This window comes from Equus caballus, chromosome 3 (genome assembly GCF_041296265.1).
Source record: "Equus caballus isolate H_3958 breed thoroughbred chromosome 3, TB-T2T, whole genome shotgun sequence".
Lineage (NCBI taxonomy): Eukaryota > Metazoa > Chordata > Mammalia > Perissodactyla > Equidae > Equus > Equus caballus.
In genome coordinates, this window is record NC_091686.1 from 57,637,807 (window position 1) to 57,655,958 (window position 18,152).

The 18,152-nt window shown below is 36.9% G+C and overlaps 1 protein-coding gene across 8 annotated transcripts in view; it reads right to left on the reverse strand.

Annotated features, from left to right (window-relative positions):
• ARHGAP24 (Rho GTPase activating protein 24) overlaps positions 1-18,152 on the reverse strand; it is a 719,869-nt gene that overhangs the window by 194,076 nt on the left and 507,641 nt on the right. Inside the window, exon 1 of one of the 8 annotated variants that reach the window (XM_070263505.1) lies at positions 10,178-10,366. The exons of 5 other annotated variants lie outside the window; for them this stretch is intronic. The gene's annotated coding sequence lies outside the window, so the exon portion shown is untranslated. Of the gene's footprint in view, positions 1-7,493; positions 7,773-10,177; positions 10,367-18,152 lie in introns of those variants that run through there. 2 more of the 8 variants (XM_070263502.1, XM_070263504.1) reach the window with 2 other exon arrangements.

Here is an 18,152-nt window from a genome sequence, read left to right on the forward strand (position 1 = left end):
ATGATGTCAACACTTTTTGAAAGGTACAAGTATTTCTCTGACACAGAGATTTACTTTACTTCAGAGAACGCTGTGGAGCATTGGGAGCTGCACTTTAGGGATGACTCATAAATATTTCATTGTTTTATTTGTTATGTATGTCACTAATTCCCATTTCAGGAGCTGAGGAAATTTAAAGTCAAGCAAACACTGTTTGGAAAGCTTTCTCCACCAAAAAGCATCTCCTGTGAATGAAAAAGAGGATGGATCTCTAATATACACACTGGATTCCAACTATTCTTGCTGACACTGGAAGACTAAGAGAGAAGGAAAAAGAAGACTCGTGTTTATTTCTATAGTGATTTTGAGGCAATTCAATGCAATTAATATTGCAAGAAGTTGCCAGCATAACTGCCAGGTAGGCGTTCTTATAGCATTAACATGTTCTAGACTTGCTCTATGATCGCTGACAACTCACTTGGCCTGATTTGGATTGTTTGGGTCGTTCAGAATATGTGGGGGTTTAAACATAAGATCTTTAAGATCCCACTCAACTTCCCTATTGCATGATTTACGAGACTTTCATTTATAAGTAATTCAGCTGATTAAGGAAATGAAATAAACCACGGAACCCTTTGATGCTAAGAAAGAGCCTAAGTCCTCTGGTAGAAATAACTTAGCACTCTCTGGGGGAAAGCACTAGAGGAAACAGCAAAAATTGCTTTCAAAAAACCCATACTGGATCCAAGGGCAAATGGTCAGTTTATCTACCCCAAGTGACAGGCATGTGTCAATTTGGAAAGACAAAACTAACCTATTAATCTAGGATAAAATTCTACTGAAATAATATTCCTGGCATACATGTGAAAATCCTTAGTCATTACTTTGGAGTATTTCCACTAAAATTTGACTATGTTGCTGCATGGATTCTTAAATTCATAGAGAGAGAAGTAGTCTGCAAATGAGGCAGCCTGGTGTCAAAAAATTTAAGATAGATTCCTGGCTACTCCACTTGTATGCTTTTTGACTGTAAAGTTGAGTCATAAAGAATAAATAAAGAGAAATCACATAGAAACAGTGAATAAAGCAAAGCATTGATTTGCATCACATAGTTTGTAGTTATTAAAAAAGAAGAGACACTTCATTTTACTTTTCCTGCTCCCCTTTCTTAAAAGGGAAAAATGGGACAGAAGATGCCTTTGTCTCAAAACGCAATATATCACCCACTTACCTTTGTTTGAGCGTCATTTGCTGTTAGGCCAAAGTCATTGATATTATCTGGATTTAACTTTAGTATAGACTTCTTCAAAAAACAAACTGAACTCATAAAGAGCAAACTAGTCTCTTTAAGATTAATTTGATTCCATTTTTTTAGAATGTTTAGTATAAATTTAATAAAACATACTCTTTTGAGTGCTAAATGAAGGAATGCCTGGGAAGGGCACAGGGCACCGTGGCTGGAAGACATAAGGGTTCAGTACCTGTTAGCTATTGTTGGTACCCTTATTTTATGTGAGAAAATGGAGGCTTAGAAATATTAAGTAATTTGTATAGGACAATACGTGTAAAATGTGCCAGAGCTGGGCCTCAGATCCTGAAATTTAACTTCACAGCCCTTGCTCTTAACCACCTACTATAGATTCACTGAAAAATTATGTGAGATTTTATATTTATATATAAAAAATATATATCTATAGATATATCTCCTTTCAATTGTCAGCAGTGTGGAGGACGGACTGGAGAGAAGGAGACCAATGAGGAGACAGTGGGTTAACCAGAGATAGTTAAATTCTGAGCAAGATGGTGGTCATGGGAATGAAGAAGAAAAAAATGCCACAATATATATTTTAAAATTCTATAATAACTGACACCTGGTTTTAGAAGAAGTGAGGAAGGAAATAAAAGATGAAGGGTTTGTTTGAGTGAGGGAAAGACACGGAGTTTGAAGCACCAGAACACCCACGACAGCCTTGGATAGGGGACCCTGACTAGCAGGGCAACATGTAAGGTTGTGCAAGCAAGGGAGGGCTGAAATCCAGCCCAGTTCCCTGCCAAGCCGAAGATCCTGATACGAGCGTTGTACATCCAGAGAGAGGGGACCTTAATCATAACTCGCACAAAGTGTGGGTTAGAAGAGGCCTTGCTGACCAGGTCTCTAGACTGGGCGTTAAGTTGAAGCCATGGGACTGGATGCAGTCTTCTGAGGAAGAAAGTATAAACAGGAGAAATGAAAGGAACACACACACAGAGGAAGGAGGTAGGAAGACAGGAGCCCTCTAAAGGGAGTGAAGAAGAAAGAGGAGGGGAACCATGGACCAGTACAACATCCCTACTGTTAAAACACAGACATATTCCAAGAAGAACATGACAGTAAACAGCATAAATGGCAGAAAGAGCAGAGGTGAGCACAGGGATAAAAAGCTGTTGGATTTAACAGTTAATTCAGCCATCATGAGCCACCTGTGAGAGGTAATTTCAATATTGTGGTAGAAAGGAACACTAAACTGCAAAGGGAGATGGTCAGAGGGAGGCAAGGAAGCAGAGACAGAAAATACAAATTTTTCTTGGCATCAGGAAGAGAGAGCCTGGTTGTGGAGAGGGTTGAGTGTCTGTTTCGTGTAGCAGAAGCCTGAATGTTGGCTGTGCTCTGAGGACAGCAAAGGTGCAAGTAAAAGGACATAATTTATGAAGCAAGTCCTGGTTCCAGCTTCATAAATATTTTGTTTAAAAGTTCCATAAACACCAGTGGCCCAGGAAATGCTTTAGCCAATACTCATTAACGAAATGACAGCTATTTTAAAATGTTCCCATAGCTATTATCTGTTTATCACCCCTTGTGTAATAAAGACCTCTGGCGTGGAGTCTTGAGCTCTTTCTTGAGTATGAGAACACTCCCGCTCCCTGGGGGTTTTCAGACTAGGGTACATGGTTGACCTCTTACTCAGACAGAAGGAAATTACGCTTTCACCTCTTGCCCTGAATAAATTTATCACCAGTCACCACTGCTTCTGGATGAATACAGAAATTAGACTGAAAGCAGGAAGCCTAAGTTCTAGATGAGGAATATTTCCGTATTTAGTTTCCTTATTGTGTAAAAAGAACTTGCTAATTTCTAAGTCATTACAATAATGGGGGACATGTTCTATTATGTACAGTGTAGCCATAGAATAGAATATCATACAGCTGTGAATAGTTTCAAAGTATCCTGAATGATATAGAAAAGGTTCTTTTTCAAAGTATTCTGAATGCTAAAGAAAAGTTACCAATGAAATGTTAAATGAAAAAAGACGGCATCCAAATTTGCAGTTAAGCCAATTGTGTAAAAATAACATGAAACAAGATATTGATACCATATTATGTACACAGACACAGACATTAATCTAACAAAAGGCATTAATCCACTAGAGAGTGGAATTAGTGATAATAATTTATTTTCCTTTTCTATTGTCTCTTTCTTCATAATTATTATAATTTGTTAATTCCCGTGTGAGTGATGTAGGGCATTTTACACCCAGGGTTTACAGGAAGGTTGTTGTCTTCATTTCGACTGTATTCAGTTCTACTTGTAACGTTTTCAGGTGTGGAGATGGAGGAATAGGGATGCTCTCTTCCCTGTGGTTCTAGCACCGTGCTGCAGAGAGGCACCGCAGAAGACACCATTGGTATTAAACATATTCAAAAGCAAGCATGTTGGAGAGAGAAGCTAAAGCAAAATGGAAATTGCTCCTTAGGATTATTATTATTATTTTTGTTAGTTTGGAAGGATTTGCCTAGAGCTCTCTAGCTTATATAATCTTTAAAAATTACTTTTAAAAATAGTAAGATCACCAAAATAATTTTGGGCCTGTAAAATTGTCTTAGACTCAGCCACATCTATTTGTTCTTTTAATAACCTGCTGTTTTTTCTAATAAAATAATTAAATAAATAATATTAACAAAATAAAATAATAGCAGTATCTGCCTGTAGTAAGTGTATCATAAATTCCACAAGTCCACAAAATAAACAACACAAAAAAAGGTTCAGGAAGAAGGCTGACACCTTCATGCCCTCAAACTCTACTGAGATTTTTTCTTCATAGCAATTTATAGTTCCAAATTACTGTTTGCTAATAGCAATTTCACAATTTATTAAATGTCATTGCTTAATAAAGTTTTCATGTTTTAGCAGGATCCAACAGTAAACTGAATAACAAATGCTCCAATAATAAAATTAGAAGTAAGACATAATGGTTTTAGTATCATTTTAGTTGTTAATGCCCTTTTAACTTAAGGATTTGAGGTTATATTCATTCAACAAACATTTATTGCGTAACTAAGATGTACAAAAAGAACCCTGGTCTTTGACTACAGAATCTCTTAAATTGTCCAGAAGTATCAACTTAGTATATTAAACAAAGGCCAATATATAAGGACATCCTTCAGTCAGTTGGAGCTCTTTTCTGAGAAGTTGTAATTGAAAATGAACTAAATGTGGATTTTTATGAGAACAAAGTAATTATCTTTCTCTGTTTAACAACTAAGAAAATACCCATAGCTTCTCTCCCCTGGCCACAGTCTACAGTATTAAGCTTGACAGCTCCTTGCAAACCATACATCTTGCTCACTGAATTCTAGTTTATGAGGAGTTAGGTTCTGAGGCTTCTGGAGAATTCTCATGAGGTTATATTTAAAAAGACCCTTATAAGGCATTATCAGTGAACACTAACATGCATTACTTTATTTCAGTGGTTTCTTCCTTTTCTAGTTTTAAAAAGCATTTTCTAAATAGAAGTCTTCCTAAGTGTGTATTCATAACAGCAATGAGTTTTCAGTAATTTTAAGTTTATGCCTTGTGGGAGTAGTGTTCTCATTATAAAATACAACTTCCTTCAGATGTCAAATTTTCTAATTAGGTATGAATGTGAAAATTAAATTTTGATTAAACTGACTCAGTCAAGTAAAGAAAAGCTTTACTGCATTGACTTAGAATAGTATATTTTCAGTTAGAAAGAGTTGTGTTTCAATTGGGATAACATTTTATTTTAAAATAATTCATGCCATTTAACAGAAAAAAATAGCAAAAGGAAGCAGAATCTCTAGTTTTCAGACAATGCTTCTAAACTTATATGGACCCTAAATTCACTGTTGCAGACGAAAGACAGTCCCTAATTCATTGTTTCAAATAGAAAGAGTTTGTCACATGCACCACAAGATGCTTTAACATCCAGGAACAATTTCTATGCGAAACTTGTATTTAAAAAAATACCTTAAACAAAAAAGTACCTCTAACACAAAAGGCCTCACAACATAATTCTAAATAAAGCTGTATGATCAAGTAATTAGCAGTGGACTCTAATTAAAGTTAGAATTTAGAATTGCCCTGGACTCAGTATATATCTTCATGTTTCTATCTAATATATCCAGTTTTAACTTTTTTTCTTGTGTAGAGTGGGATTAATTATCAAGGTCATTGAGAGACCAGTGATTCATTTTGCTCTGAAATGCACAATATAAAAAATATTGGAAGATAAGAAAACATAATTCTGCTAGTAAATTCAATGCTTTATAATATGTTCAGCTTAAAAGAAGTTACAAGGAAGTGAGCATACAGTTAAAGAAATCAAGATACCATTGAGATAATTAACCTTGCATTATTCTTTTTTGTTTTCCTAAAGCATAATCTCCACAAAGAAGAACTGCATTGACTAGACGGGGAATTTTTTTCCTTTTCTCTAACTTCTTCCTGCAAAGCGTTATTATGCTATTTCTCAGTCATGCATGCGTGACTGCATATGTGTGAATGGGACTAAAATAAAGTACTTAATACTTGATTAATACTAAGTTTGCCCCTTGGAAGCTGGTTAGTCATTGATTCTTTGACACATACCTCCAGTAAGTTTATAAAAAAGAGAACAAACAGCACTTTCTGTATCAGATGCAGTAATGCCTTACTTATCCCAGAGCCACTTCCATGGCAACTTCTACTACAGAACACAACTGAGAACTTGGACACCAACCAAAAGTCTCCTGAGCACCTAAAATAGATGTTACTGTGTCTGTGCACTTTGGCTCATGCACTTTTCTCATCAGAGAATCTCCTGGTCCCTCCTGGCCTCTCTTTCCTTCCATAATATTTTATCAACTTATTTTTTTCTGGTCGTCTTGTGCACAGCACAAAAGAAATGATAATTATAAAGGAGTGGTTGAAGTTATAGGCAGTTGTCAGAGGAATGCAAACTGTCCACACCAATAAGTAAAGAAGTCACCCATCCAGATGGACAGTGGACCCAGGAGAAAAAAAAGTCCTATAAAAATAATAAAACAGTTTCAAAAAGCACAGTGATTATGTGACCTTTTGACATAAGAAGTAATAGCCTTACACACCCCCAAAGAGGCCCCCAGAGTACTATTACATTATAGAGTAATTCTACAATGAGTATCCGTGATGAGAATGCTGAGCAATTCAGACAACATTAAATTGAATTTAGTCGATCCCAGAGAGATATCGAAACACATAGTGGATCTCAGAAAGATAATTATCCCCAAATGGCTAAATTCTTTCTAAAACCTTTGGAATTTTCAGCAGTAAATTTGTAAGCTTCACTTTTTGGCAAGTCCACATAAGCAGAACTCGTTAATTGTCTCCATTATTTGTTTATTGACCAGCAGCAAATATTACATATTAGCTAGCCAGGCCTCTGAGGAAAGAGTGACAACTCAGATGACAGAGGTACACAGGGTCCTTTCTGTCTCCTCCACTGCCACTTTGGGCTATTTGCCTTCTGCTCTGAGAGCCCCTCCATAGCTCAGGGATTTGAAATCTTACTGCAAATATCACTCTTAGAAATGTTGGCCCCTTAAGTTGGATGAGCTTATACAAGAGAAACTTCATTAAAAAAAAAAAAAAAAAAAAAGCAGGCTTACCAGAATTTTTGAAAATAAATAGGAGTGAAGGAAAGGTTAAAATTAACAATTAAATATAGAAGCAAACTTAGGGTTAAAACCCCAATTCAAAAACGTGTGTTTTCCAAGTCGGACCCACCAAGCTGTGACGAGGTCAGGGAGCCTCCAGCGAGCCAGTTCAAGTGCCTGGAGCTGCCCTGTCCTGGTCTCCTTATCTGATTGGCTCTATATTGGTTCTATACTTCAAGCTGACGAGGCACTAAGCTATCCCTCCCGCTCAGTCAAGAGCATTCTGTACGTTCTGTAACAAGAAAGCATATCCCTCTTTATCTGACATGAACAACAAAACAGAAAACCACCCATGACAAGATACAACAAAGAACAAAGCTAAACTAAGCTTCAAAATAAAATAACAACACCAGTCCTTAGGTTCCTCAAAACAAAACAAAGCAAAATCCTAGTAGCTTCAAATATCAACAGCCACAAAACGACACAGCTAAGGAGCTATTTTAAAGAGTGTGTTTTCTCTCAGAATAGAGACTAGGTGGGGGAAAAAGGTCAAATGACCATGGAATGCTGGTGCCCGAAACCAATGAACCCTGAAGGAGATTTCAATGAGCGAAAAACAGTACCTTATAAGTAACTGGTCTTGTCTACTCACAGCTGTTTCCAGTGCCGACTCTTGTTTAACTGTCTACTGCCTTCAGTTTAAAGTTAATTCTGCTGGCAAAAAAGTACAGAGCTTGTCTGGAAAATGCTGTTTGGACATAAACCATTCCTTTCAAAGCGGTGGTAGCTATATTTAAGTTTTCTTGTAGAGGGGGATATAAACCCTTCCTGTTGTTAATTTTCTTCCTCCTCCTTCTCCTCAGACTTAGTCAGTATCCTCCTATCCCATATATTGAAGAAAGAGACAGAGAGGGGAGAAAAAAACTACTAGGAAATATACCTTAAATAATGTAGTATTTGAGCATTTAGAAAAAGAAAAAAAGAAGAAGAAGAAGAAGAAGAAGAGAAGAGATGAGAACCACAGAAAGCACATCAGGACCTTAAATATAACTTAGCCCAATGCCCTCATTTTATAGATTAGGAAACAGATGCCCAGAGAAAATATTTGCACAAGGTCATGCTCATAGCTAATTAGTGCTGCAGTTAAGAATAGTTACCAGGTTTCACAACTCCCAATTCAATGCTCTTTCCACTACTTTAGCCTACCTGAGGGGAAATGGTTTACCTTTCGCTGCTGTATCCTTGTCGAACACCCCAGGGAGGTGGCAGTAACACAATTACAGTGTGAGAACCATCTCTTCTCAGGGAAAACATTTCCCTCCACTTCAAAATCCTTAATACTGAAACTTTCTCTATAATGCCCAACTTTTTTGTATACCTAGGAAATAATCTTTTCCTTCGCTGATTTCCCAGAATATTTTTACGTCTCAGGAGTTGCCATTTTTCAGGGGACGTTAACATCCCTTAGTCCTCACAGAGGACTATGTCTGTAAGAGATGGGGCTGTGACAGGAGTCACAGTAAGTCGTTACAATTTTCTAGTCAGTATCAGCAACATTGTTACATGAGTCTTAAACTGAAACACATACATTATTATCACCACAAATTCCCACTTCCAATTTGTCAAGATTTTTTTTACCACACATACAAATTTATTCTTAATTATTATTGATTATATATTTTGTTAAATAAAAGAGAAGCAGCATAATAATTTTTATTTGGTGTCTTTCATATAACATTTCCTACTTATTTATGAAGAAATTATTTTCCTCTAACTGAATGAGTGATGTCCTTGTTATAATAATTTAAAAAAATTTTTCCTTTCTGAAATGTATTCGTTCTTTCATTAACTCACTTATTTAACATAAATTAATTGAACATTTATAAACCTACCTCATCCTTCCTTTGTGGAATTTTGTAACTGACAAGCAATAGCTCTTTTAGAGAAGTGCATAATTTTCAAATAGCATCAAAGGGCTACAGTAAAGTCAATTTTGTATAGCTACCTTTTAACCCATTCTCACACTTTAAGCCCAAAGTTTATTTACATCCTATCCACTGAGTTGCCCACTCTCAACATCCATCCTGGGGTCAGATAAGCCAAAATATGAAGTGGACCAGATTGAAATTGCTCTGGTCACTGTTAATCTTTCTATTTGATCTGGCTCCTTGAAATATTAAAGACAAATCTACTTCAGATGCCACAATTTAAAGGCACAATTAGCAAATGGTCAGATCATTAAAGACCCATTTTCAAATTCATTCTTTAAGATCAAGTTGTATCTACACTTGCCCTCGTCTTTGGCAGAAAGCAATGTAATCGTGACCAAATAATTATAAAAGTATTCTTTTTAAATGACAATTAGATTTTTTGAAATATATTTTCCAAAATGTTGAATAACTAATGGGTATTATATCAATTTTCCAATCCTGACAAATAAGCAATTGAGATTCAAAACACGAAAATGTTGAGACAGAAACTTTGTAAAACCATAGTTTGTGCTTTTTAACACAATAGCAGGATCCTATACTTCTTTCATTGTCTAATTGAGCTCTATGCAAAGGTAAATCCCAAAGGACATTAACAACTACATTTATACATAATACTAATTGTCAAATGTGATAAGAGTTTGACACATTGATACATATTATTTGGTTTACTGAAAGTATGCCGTATTTTTCTTTTACTTCTGAAACTTTATTTTTGATTTGAACATTTTGCCTTTCATCTGTTAGAAGGAGCAGGAAGAAAATAAGAGTAAAACCTGGAAGCGAAGTAGGCTGTGAGGAAGACACAGATTTAAATGAAATGAGTCAGGGTGATTCAGGGCTGTTGAGTGGACTCAGGAAGGAAGGCAAAAAGAGAAGTCACGTACAAGCAGGTTGTTTAGAACAGAAGCGGGCTGAGCCACAGATAATAGATTATAGGCATTGAATTCAAGAACCAAAGTTTCTCGAAATAGGTTAAGCAGAGAGAGAACCAGCAATTTTGGTGACCAGTGCAAGCAACAGGAAATTGGCCCTCAAATTTACTTTGTAATTCATGACATGGTTCTTTTCTACAGATTGGAAGGGGAGCTTGTGCTACCAACATGTGAATTCAACACAAGCTAAAATAGCATAATGATATACAACTATTTAAAAGTTTTTGTCCTTCTATATTTAGGGCTCTTGGACACACTCCAAGTTGGCCTACTCTGGGCGTGCTCTGAATTTCAGAATCCCAGGGTAGTTTAGAGGGGAACGGTTCCTGTGTTATGAAGGCTGGACCTGCGGCGTTGAATTTCACTGATGGGGGAAGTACTTACAGCAGAGGTGAACTCCAGGGCAGACCATGTTACCACAGGCGAGGCAGTGGGAACCCTCTAACTCTTGATCTCCTCCTCTCAGTCTGCAGGTTCACAGTAACACTAGAAGAAAGCTTTTACTAAGGAATCCCAGAGCGCTCTTTTGTGACAGCAGTGAAGGGAAGTGACTGCACGAACAGCTACTGGGTTATAATACTCTGTGCTCAGGAGATTTCATACATGGAAGTTTTAACAGTCCCAGGGAACTGAAGCACATAAAAACCTTAAGTATCAACTCTCTTAAACCAACTCAAGCTCATGCTTACTTTGTTGCCCGTCTCCTCTCACAATCCAATCTCTTCCCAGCAGCCAGAGTAATTATCCCCTCTTCATACCCTCTAATGGTTTCCCATCATTCCTTTGCTTCATATCCCCCAATAGTTTCTCATTATTCTCTTGCTTCATATTATCCAAAGCTTTCCCATCATTCCCCTGCTTCATCCCTGCGATGGCTTCCCATTGCCCTCAGTATAAATCCAAATGCTCAACCATGACCTCCTAGGTCCTATATAACTTGACCCCTGTTTGTCTTTCCTACTGCTTTCCTAACCTGCTGTTCTATAATGTTCCTTCCTCATATCTTCACAGGACTAACTCCTTCTCAGCATTCAAGACTCATCTCAAAAGGTACCACCCCAGAAAAAAGATGTCCTGACCACTCTAGCTAACCATCCTCCCCGCCACAGACACATACTCTCTACCCCATTTCCCTATTTTGATTTTTCTTCATAGCCCTTACCAGTATCTGAAATGACCTTTGGTTCTTTTTTACTTATTCATTCATTTAATTAGTTAGTCAGTTTACTGTATCTCTTCTAGAATAAATTTTATAAGATCAGAAATGTATCAGAAGTTATAAATAAGACCAGAAACACAAGATTTAGGGTTTTTAAACCACATTATTCCCCGTGTTCTGAACAGTGTCTACTATAAAATAGGCATTTGACAAATATTACTTGAATGAATTAATTATATTTCCTGCCTGGGTTACTACTCTTCAGTCAACAAACATCTAACATAAGCCGTTGGCATGAAGGCAAAGATGAATCTACTTCTGCAATTGACTGAACTCTGTAAACGCCCTGTGGCTCAGCAGCTAGGCATTGCCGGAAACAAGGAAAGAGCTCTCGCTGGGCTTGAGGTAGCAGTATCTACACAAGGTGCCTCTAAGCCCTTGAATTTTGTTATCGCAAAGGCCAGAATATATCCTTGACTTGCCAGAATATCTTCTGTGGATATTTACACCTAACTAGATATGCAATCCCGTTTGCAAGAAGGTCCTAAGAGCTTCCGGCCATCTTTGTTTCCTGAACTCTGCAATAGTTGCCCTTATGAAATTAGCAGATAGCCTAAAGCTAATTCTATCCTTTCCAGGTGGTTTCAAGAAACTGCTCTCAGCTGCCAACTCTTCAGGAGCAGAAGCTAAAGCCTTGCATTCACAACATATGTTTTCTAAATGAAAAGGGGGCAGACTAAATAATTTTAGAGAGGTGAGCTCACAGATAATTTAATCTCCCATCTCATTTCTCGTCCACACTGATTCAGAGCTCTCCAGCGAGCTGTAAATTAGATTTCCTCTCCTGTCTGATGTCCTACTGCTTCATAATTACTTGTTCTGGTGAGTCAGCCTCTCTGGGTCCTGGGCTCAGACACATTGTGGAATAACATGACTGGCTCAACACACTCCATCCAGCCACATCAGAAAGGTAGCTGTGTGATGGCTACAAAGAGGCTGTGTGAGGCAGGCAAAGAGAGGACGAGTGTTTGTTGGGAAGAAAATGAGTTTTCCCACGCGCCACAGCAGCTGTCCCCTCAGGACCCCCAGCCAGAGAAAATTTTTGGTCTGAACACTGTTGCTACTCAGTGGCAAATAACATCACTTAAAATCATTTTTGAAAAAAGTGGCCTTTTCCTATGGTACTGACTATATATTTATCTAAGTACATAAGTGGCATTTATTTAGTCAATGTATCAAAGCTACCAATATTTATTGATTCTCTTCTATGGACAAGGCCTTGTGTTAGGTAATGAGGTTTCTATAATTATTCCTTGTTATCTCACGAGATGATAATATTTCTTTTTATTGTATATCTTCCAGAATACAAATTTCCCCAGGAAAATATGGTAAAAGCTTCTTCTTTCCTCCCCTCCTTTCATCCTTTCTTTCCTTCCTTCAATTTATTGAAGCCATATTTATTGAGTCCATATAATGTGCAATGCCTGGGTATAAAGAAAAAGACAAAATCCTACGTCAGGAAGCTTACCCTTTGGAAGTGGAGAAGGGAGAAGTTTACAGACGACTATTGGTGAGATCGGCACAGGATTACAGGAGGTGCATGAAAGCAAGGAACAGAGGTGGGAAGTAACGAAAGAAGCCTTCCTTGAGGAGACGAAACCAAGACATATTTTGAAAGCAGAAAGAGAGAGGGTTACATTCCAGGCAGGTGATAGGGCACACCTGGGTCACTTCAAGTAGTTCCACAGAGCTGGAATGTACAAAGAAAGACATAGACTAACAGATAAAATACTCAGAAGGAAATATAGGCAAAAGCCAGGCTCAGGAATTTGGTTTTTATCCTGAAGGCAATGGGTAGCTACTGAAGGATTTGGGGATATTTTGTTTTTAGAATCCTAAGTGGAGAATGCATTTAGGGACAGGGGGTCTAAAGGACTATTTAAGAGGTTGTTTCTTTATTCAAGTAAGACATTGAGATGGTCTGAAATTAGGCATTAGGGACAGAGATGGCCTCAAGAGAAATTTAAATTTTTCCACAGGAAGAAAGATTTGGGAAAGGCAAACTTACTTTCAAAACGTCTATAAAATCAATAGGGAAAAAGGTATCCAGTATTAGAATTGCATGAAAATGTAGTAAGTTCTCATTATGTAAAAGAGTGTTTTTCTAAGTTCTCTCCGCTGACAGATGAGGAAGCGGAGGCACACGTCTCGAAAGAGTGATAGCAGAATTTGAACTCATGTCCATCTGACTACAAAGCCCAGATTCTTTACATTAAATCACCTGTCCCTTTAAGGAGGTCATAAATTTTGGACCCCTTCTTACACTTGGGTGCCTAGCCTTGAAGAGACCGTTTGCAGTATAATTTGGCAGTATCTTAACAGATTCCATATGCAGAATTGTGTAGGTTTTCTAGGCATCAGTGTGCTCGGATTTGAGATCCAACACACAAACAACTGTATTTGCACTGTTTCTATGGAACTACATACTTAGCTACCCTGCAAAGCACAAATCCTTCATCAAATTTCTCTTGATCATCTATTATTTCTAAGCCTGGAAGATTTATTCACACTCTACACTACAACAGCCAGTTGAAACAAAATAAAAGTGGACTCGGCAGATAACCTAGTTCAATCAAGTCAAATATTGAGCTTTGAGAAGAATGGAGTTTGAAAGATAAATCAGTTTCAGTGCATCTAGGAAGGCAAGAGGTAAAACTCTTAAGACATTGAAAACAGAAAGGGGTAGACATAGCTCAGACAAGAAAAAATGCTGAGATTTGTCTTAAAGTTGGGGTAGGAAAATTCTTTCTCTAGCACATTTTACATCCACTATGGGTAGAATAACCATATACTTGACCATCCAAATCTTGATTCCTTGAGAGTAAAAGGAGGCACTATTATTAATTACAATAAGATAGAAGATAAAAACCACAGCTCTTATAGGCAAACCTGGATACATGCCACCCTACCTGGAGGTCAGCATTAAGCCTGACCTTCAGATGACGAGTGTATCAAGAATGAGGTCATAGGTTTTAGAGTAACTGGCTCCTATTGTTTGGAGGCAAGACAAGAAAAGTCAAGAATTCTTACCCAACATGGACAAGGTGTTCAATACACATACAAAGTTTCAACTGAACCATTTGAGATATATTAATTATTTTAGTTCCACAGCTTATTTTATTAAAAAATGATACAGGACAATGAAAAATGATACTTTATTATAAGAGAATCACAGATAATTATAAAGTGTCTCGTCTCCCATATAAAGTAATGTATTCACATAAACATTTTGGCTATAACATATAAAGATATTGGTATAAATGTTTGCCCCTAGCTATTCTGATTATTACAAATAAGCACAGGCTTTATTTTTCAATGTATTAACCATGACTGAGTCAATATTAATAAACACCAAAGTGAATAAAATCTTGCTCTACTCTCTTGTCCACTCCCAAAGTCTTTACTGAGATGAGGACATCCTTCCTCCCTTCCATCCATCCTTCCTCAAGGTTCCTTACTAGGCTAGACTAAGAGAAGGATGGGGATAGCTTGGGAAGCAAACATTCCCAGGTACAGATAGGAGGTATCAGCCAAAATTGATTAGGTGTCCAACCTTGGTTCTGCCAGCAACTAGCTGAGTGACCTTGGACAAAACACTTCATTAGGGCTTAGTTTTCTCCTGCATAAAATGAGATGATTTAGGAAGATTATTTGGAGGTTCTTTCAGATGTGAAATTCGACTATTCGCTGAGATAATTATCTCCCATATGTTTTAAATTTGCTTAAAGTTTATTTATCTATGAGGATTGAGAAGATATCTGTTGCATCATAAAGAAGTTGAAACAGCCAGTTATTGACAAAACAACTGTAATGGTAACAATAGCAATGATTGTTTAAGACTTGCAAGAATAGGCCGTGGGGAGACATTTTCTTCTTTAGTATATAATAGGAGGACTGTTAAAATTTTCTGACGGGAAAAATCATCAGATATAAAATGCTGAGCCACCTTGTGCTTAATAATTTTTAACTATTAAGCTTATTTGGGCTCCCAAAACAGGCTGAGGATCAAGCTTCCTGAATTTATACAGGAAAAAGAAGAGTTCTCCCAGAAGTGCAAAGTTGTTTACCTCCACTGTCATTTTTCACAAGGAAAGAATGGATCCACATTTACAAGGTAGAATTTGGCAATGAACAGAGGAGGCGCCTCCCTGGTCTGTAATCTTGGACAAGTTCCTAGATACACATGCCTGGTTCAGAAAAGAATGAAAATGAATTGCCCATCAATCCTGGGCTTTTGGACCTCAAGCTTCAATGCAACCAAACGTAAGGAAACCCAACTTTTTTCTCATATTTTGATTACTTTTCAACACAGAAGTAACATATTTCTTTATAAAAAATATAAACAACAAAGAAGTATTTAATGTTCCTACCCTCTCAACCCTCACCGATACTATTCTAAAGGGTTAACCACTATCAATAGTTTGCTGCGCATCCATCCAGATTCTCTCTTTGTCTGCATACGTATTTTCACACATGTATAGTATATACATAGATGTATCCACAAATCTGTTTCTGAAAAAGAAAAAGTTATCTCCCCTTTTCCAACATTTAGCTAAGTTATTAAATTTGTTGATCTTTAGAGACAAGCAAGCAAGCAAGCATAATAATAAATGTGTCTTCCTTTCCCAACATAAAAACTCCCTTCTCCATTCTTAAACCCTTGGACTTATCTGTACAACTTTTAGGCGGCCAAGAAAAATAAGTGCAATGGTATCTTACTGGCAGTTAAGACACTTAGCAAGATGGGTACTTAGTAAATGTTTACTGGTTGGAATGAATGGATGAATCACACCAAGGGCCCTAATCTCATCAATGTGGGAGAAGCTGCCAGGAAACAGCCACATGTGAATTGACATCCCTAGTATCCATTCCTCTTTTTATCAAGTGTTCAAGAATTGCTTCTTTGAATGTCTCTTAATGATTGCTTTTGTGTAAGGATATATGTGTTTCAAACCTGAATCCTGTATTTTTCATCATCACTATACGACCACTGAGCAATAAAAAGTCTGACTTGAATATATCACCCTCGTTCATCATAAATTGGACTCTGTAGTGGGGAACCAACACTTTTCTGGGATCTATTAATTCCACTATCCTTGTAGAATTTACAGTGTTTGACATTAAGAGATATCAATGCATATTTCCCACAGACTGTCTAGAAAAAACCCACTATCTTAAGCCAGCCTTAGCCAGCAGTTATTGAACTGGTAAGATAACTACTGTCACGTTTAGCCTATCCAGAAAATAATTTTATTTTTCTTAGAAATTTTAGTCAGGGGCTGGCCCCATAGCTGACTGGTTAAGTTCATGCACTCTGCTTCAGTGGCCCAGGGTTTTGCCGATTCAGATCCTGGGCATGGACCTAGCACCACTCATCAAGCCATGCTGAGGTGGCGGCCCATATAGCAGAACCAGAAGGACCTACAACTAAGATATACAACTATGTACTGGGGGGCTTTGGGGAGAAGAAGAACAAAAAATTGAAAAAGAAATTACAAATATCAACCTACTAGCTTAAAAAAAGAGAAATTTTAGGCAATATATTCTTTGTTTTCATCCTGGAAACTACAGTTGATAGTTCCTTTGTCTTCCAATCAACTTCAACTCTAATTTTTTTCTTCACTTTATTCAATGAATCTATCATCATCTATGTTAGTAAAATCTTCCCATGAGAGAATACGTATTTTGGTCATGGGGAGAGATGTCATTGGAATTTGTTGTGGAATGTTAGAGTGTTTCTAATCTTCAAACCCAATTTGTTGTTGACGAGTAGATGATATTTAAAGATATAAGAACAGATGAGATCGCCAGAAGAGTGAGTATAGTTAGAAAAGATGAACAAAGACTGAGACCTGTGGCATTTCAATGAAATTTCAGAAGTATTAGTAGTGTGTGTGTAGTTTATAAACAAATTAATGAAACATACATGCATTAGGATATGCTGTTGAGTGAAAAATTTTGGAGATGCCTGTTTTCACTTGGATGGATGTGGTAACAAATAATTGTGCAAAGATGGAAGGGCTATAAGAGAGATATGAGTCATCATTAGGTTTTTGTAACTTTATTTTGGAATAATTTCAAATTACAGAAAGATTATAAGAATACTACAAGTAAAATCCATATGCCCTCTACTCAGATCTACCAATTTCCTTCTTTCAATCTATGGATGTGCATATTATTTTTTTCTGAACTACAGAGAGTAGGTTGGAAACAATGTGTACCTTTTTCAGTACACAGCATGTACGTCCTAAGAGCAAGGATATTTTCTCACATAGTTTCAGGACATTTCTCAAAATTATGAAATTTCACATTGATCAACATCATTATCTAATTAACAGTCCATATTCAAATTTGTAAATTGTCCCAGTAATGTCCTTTAAGGCTATAATATTTCTCCGTTTCAGGATCCAATCCAAGTCACACATTGTACTTAGTGCCATTTTTCTGTATTTTTCTTTAACTTGGAACATTTCCTTAACCTTTCTTTGTCTTTACTGACCTTGAAATTTTTTAAGTATACAAGCAAATTATTTTATAGACTGTCTCTGTTTGGATTTGCCTAATATTTCCTCATGATTAGATTCAGGTTATGCATTTTTAGCAGAAATGCCAGAGAAGTTATGTTATGTCCTTCTCACTGCATCCTATCAAGAGGCACATGATGTCAGACTGCTGTGACACTGATGAAGTTAGCTTTGATCCATTTTCTTATCATAACCCTACCCAGTAGCTTTAGGATCCACTGATGATTTTCTCTTTCATTCCTTCTATATTTATTAATTGGCATTCTATTGTAAGAAAGAGCTTTCCCGTCATACCAATTTATTTATCTAATATAAACTCATGGGTTTTTATTTTATTTTATTGGTTAAAACCAATTATTTTACTATGTACTTTAATACTCAAATAAGAGTATTTTGTTTGTAACAAGATGTTTCAGGCTTAGCAATACTTTCTCTGTCCCACACTTAGATCAGTCTTCTCACCTTGATTTATAGTAAGGGAGAATGCCATTTAGAAAACAAGTGCTAAACACTCCTGCCATTGCTTCTAGACCCTCTCACCGACAGAGTTAGGGAAATTAAAAAAAATATATATATATGCACATACACACACAGAGTATATCTTCTGGTTTTTAAT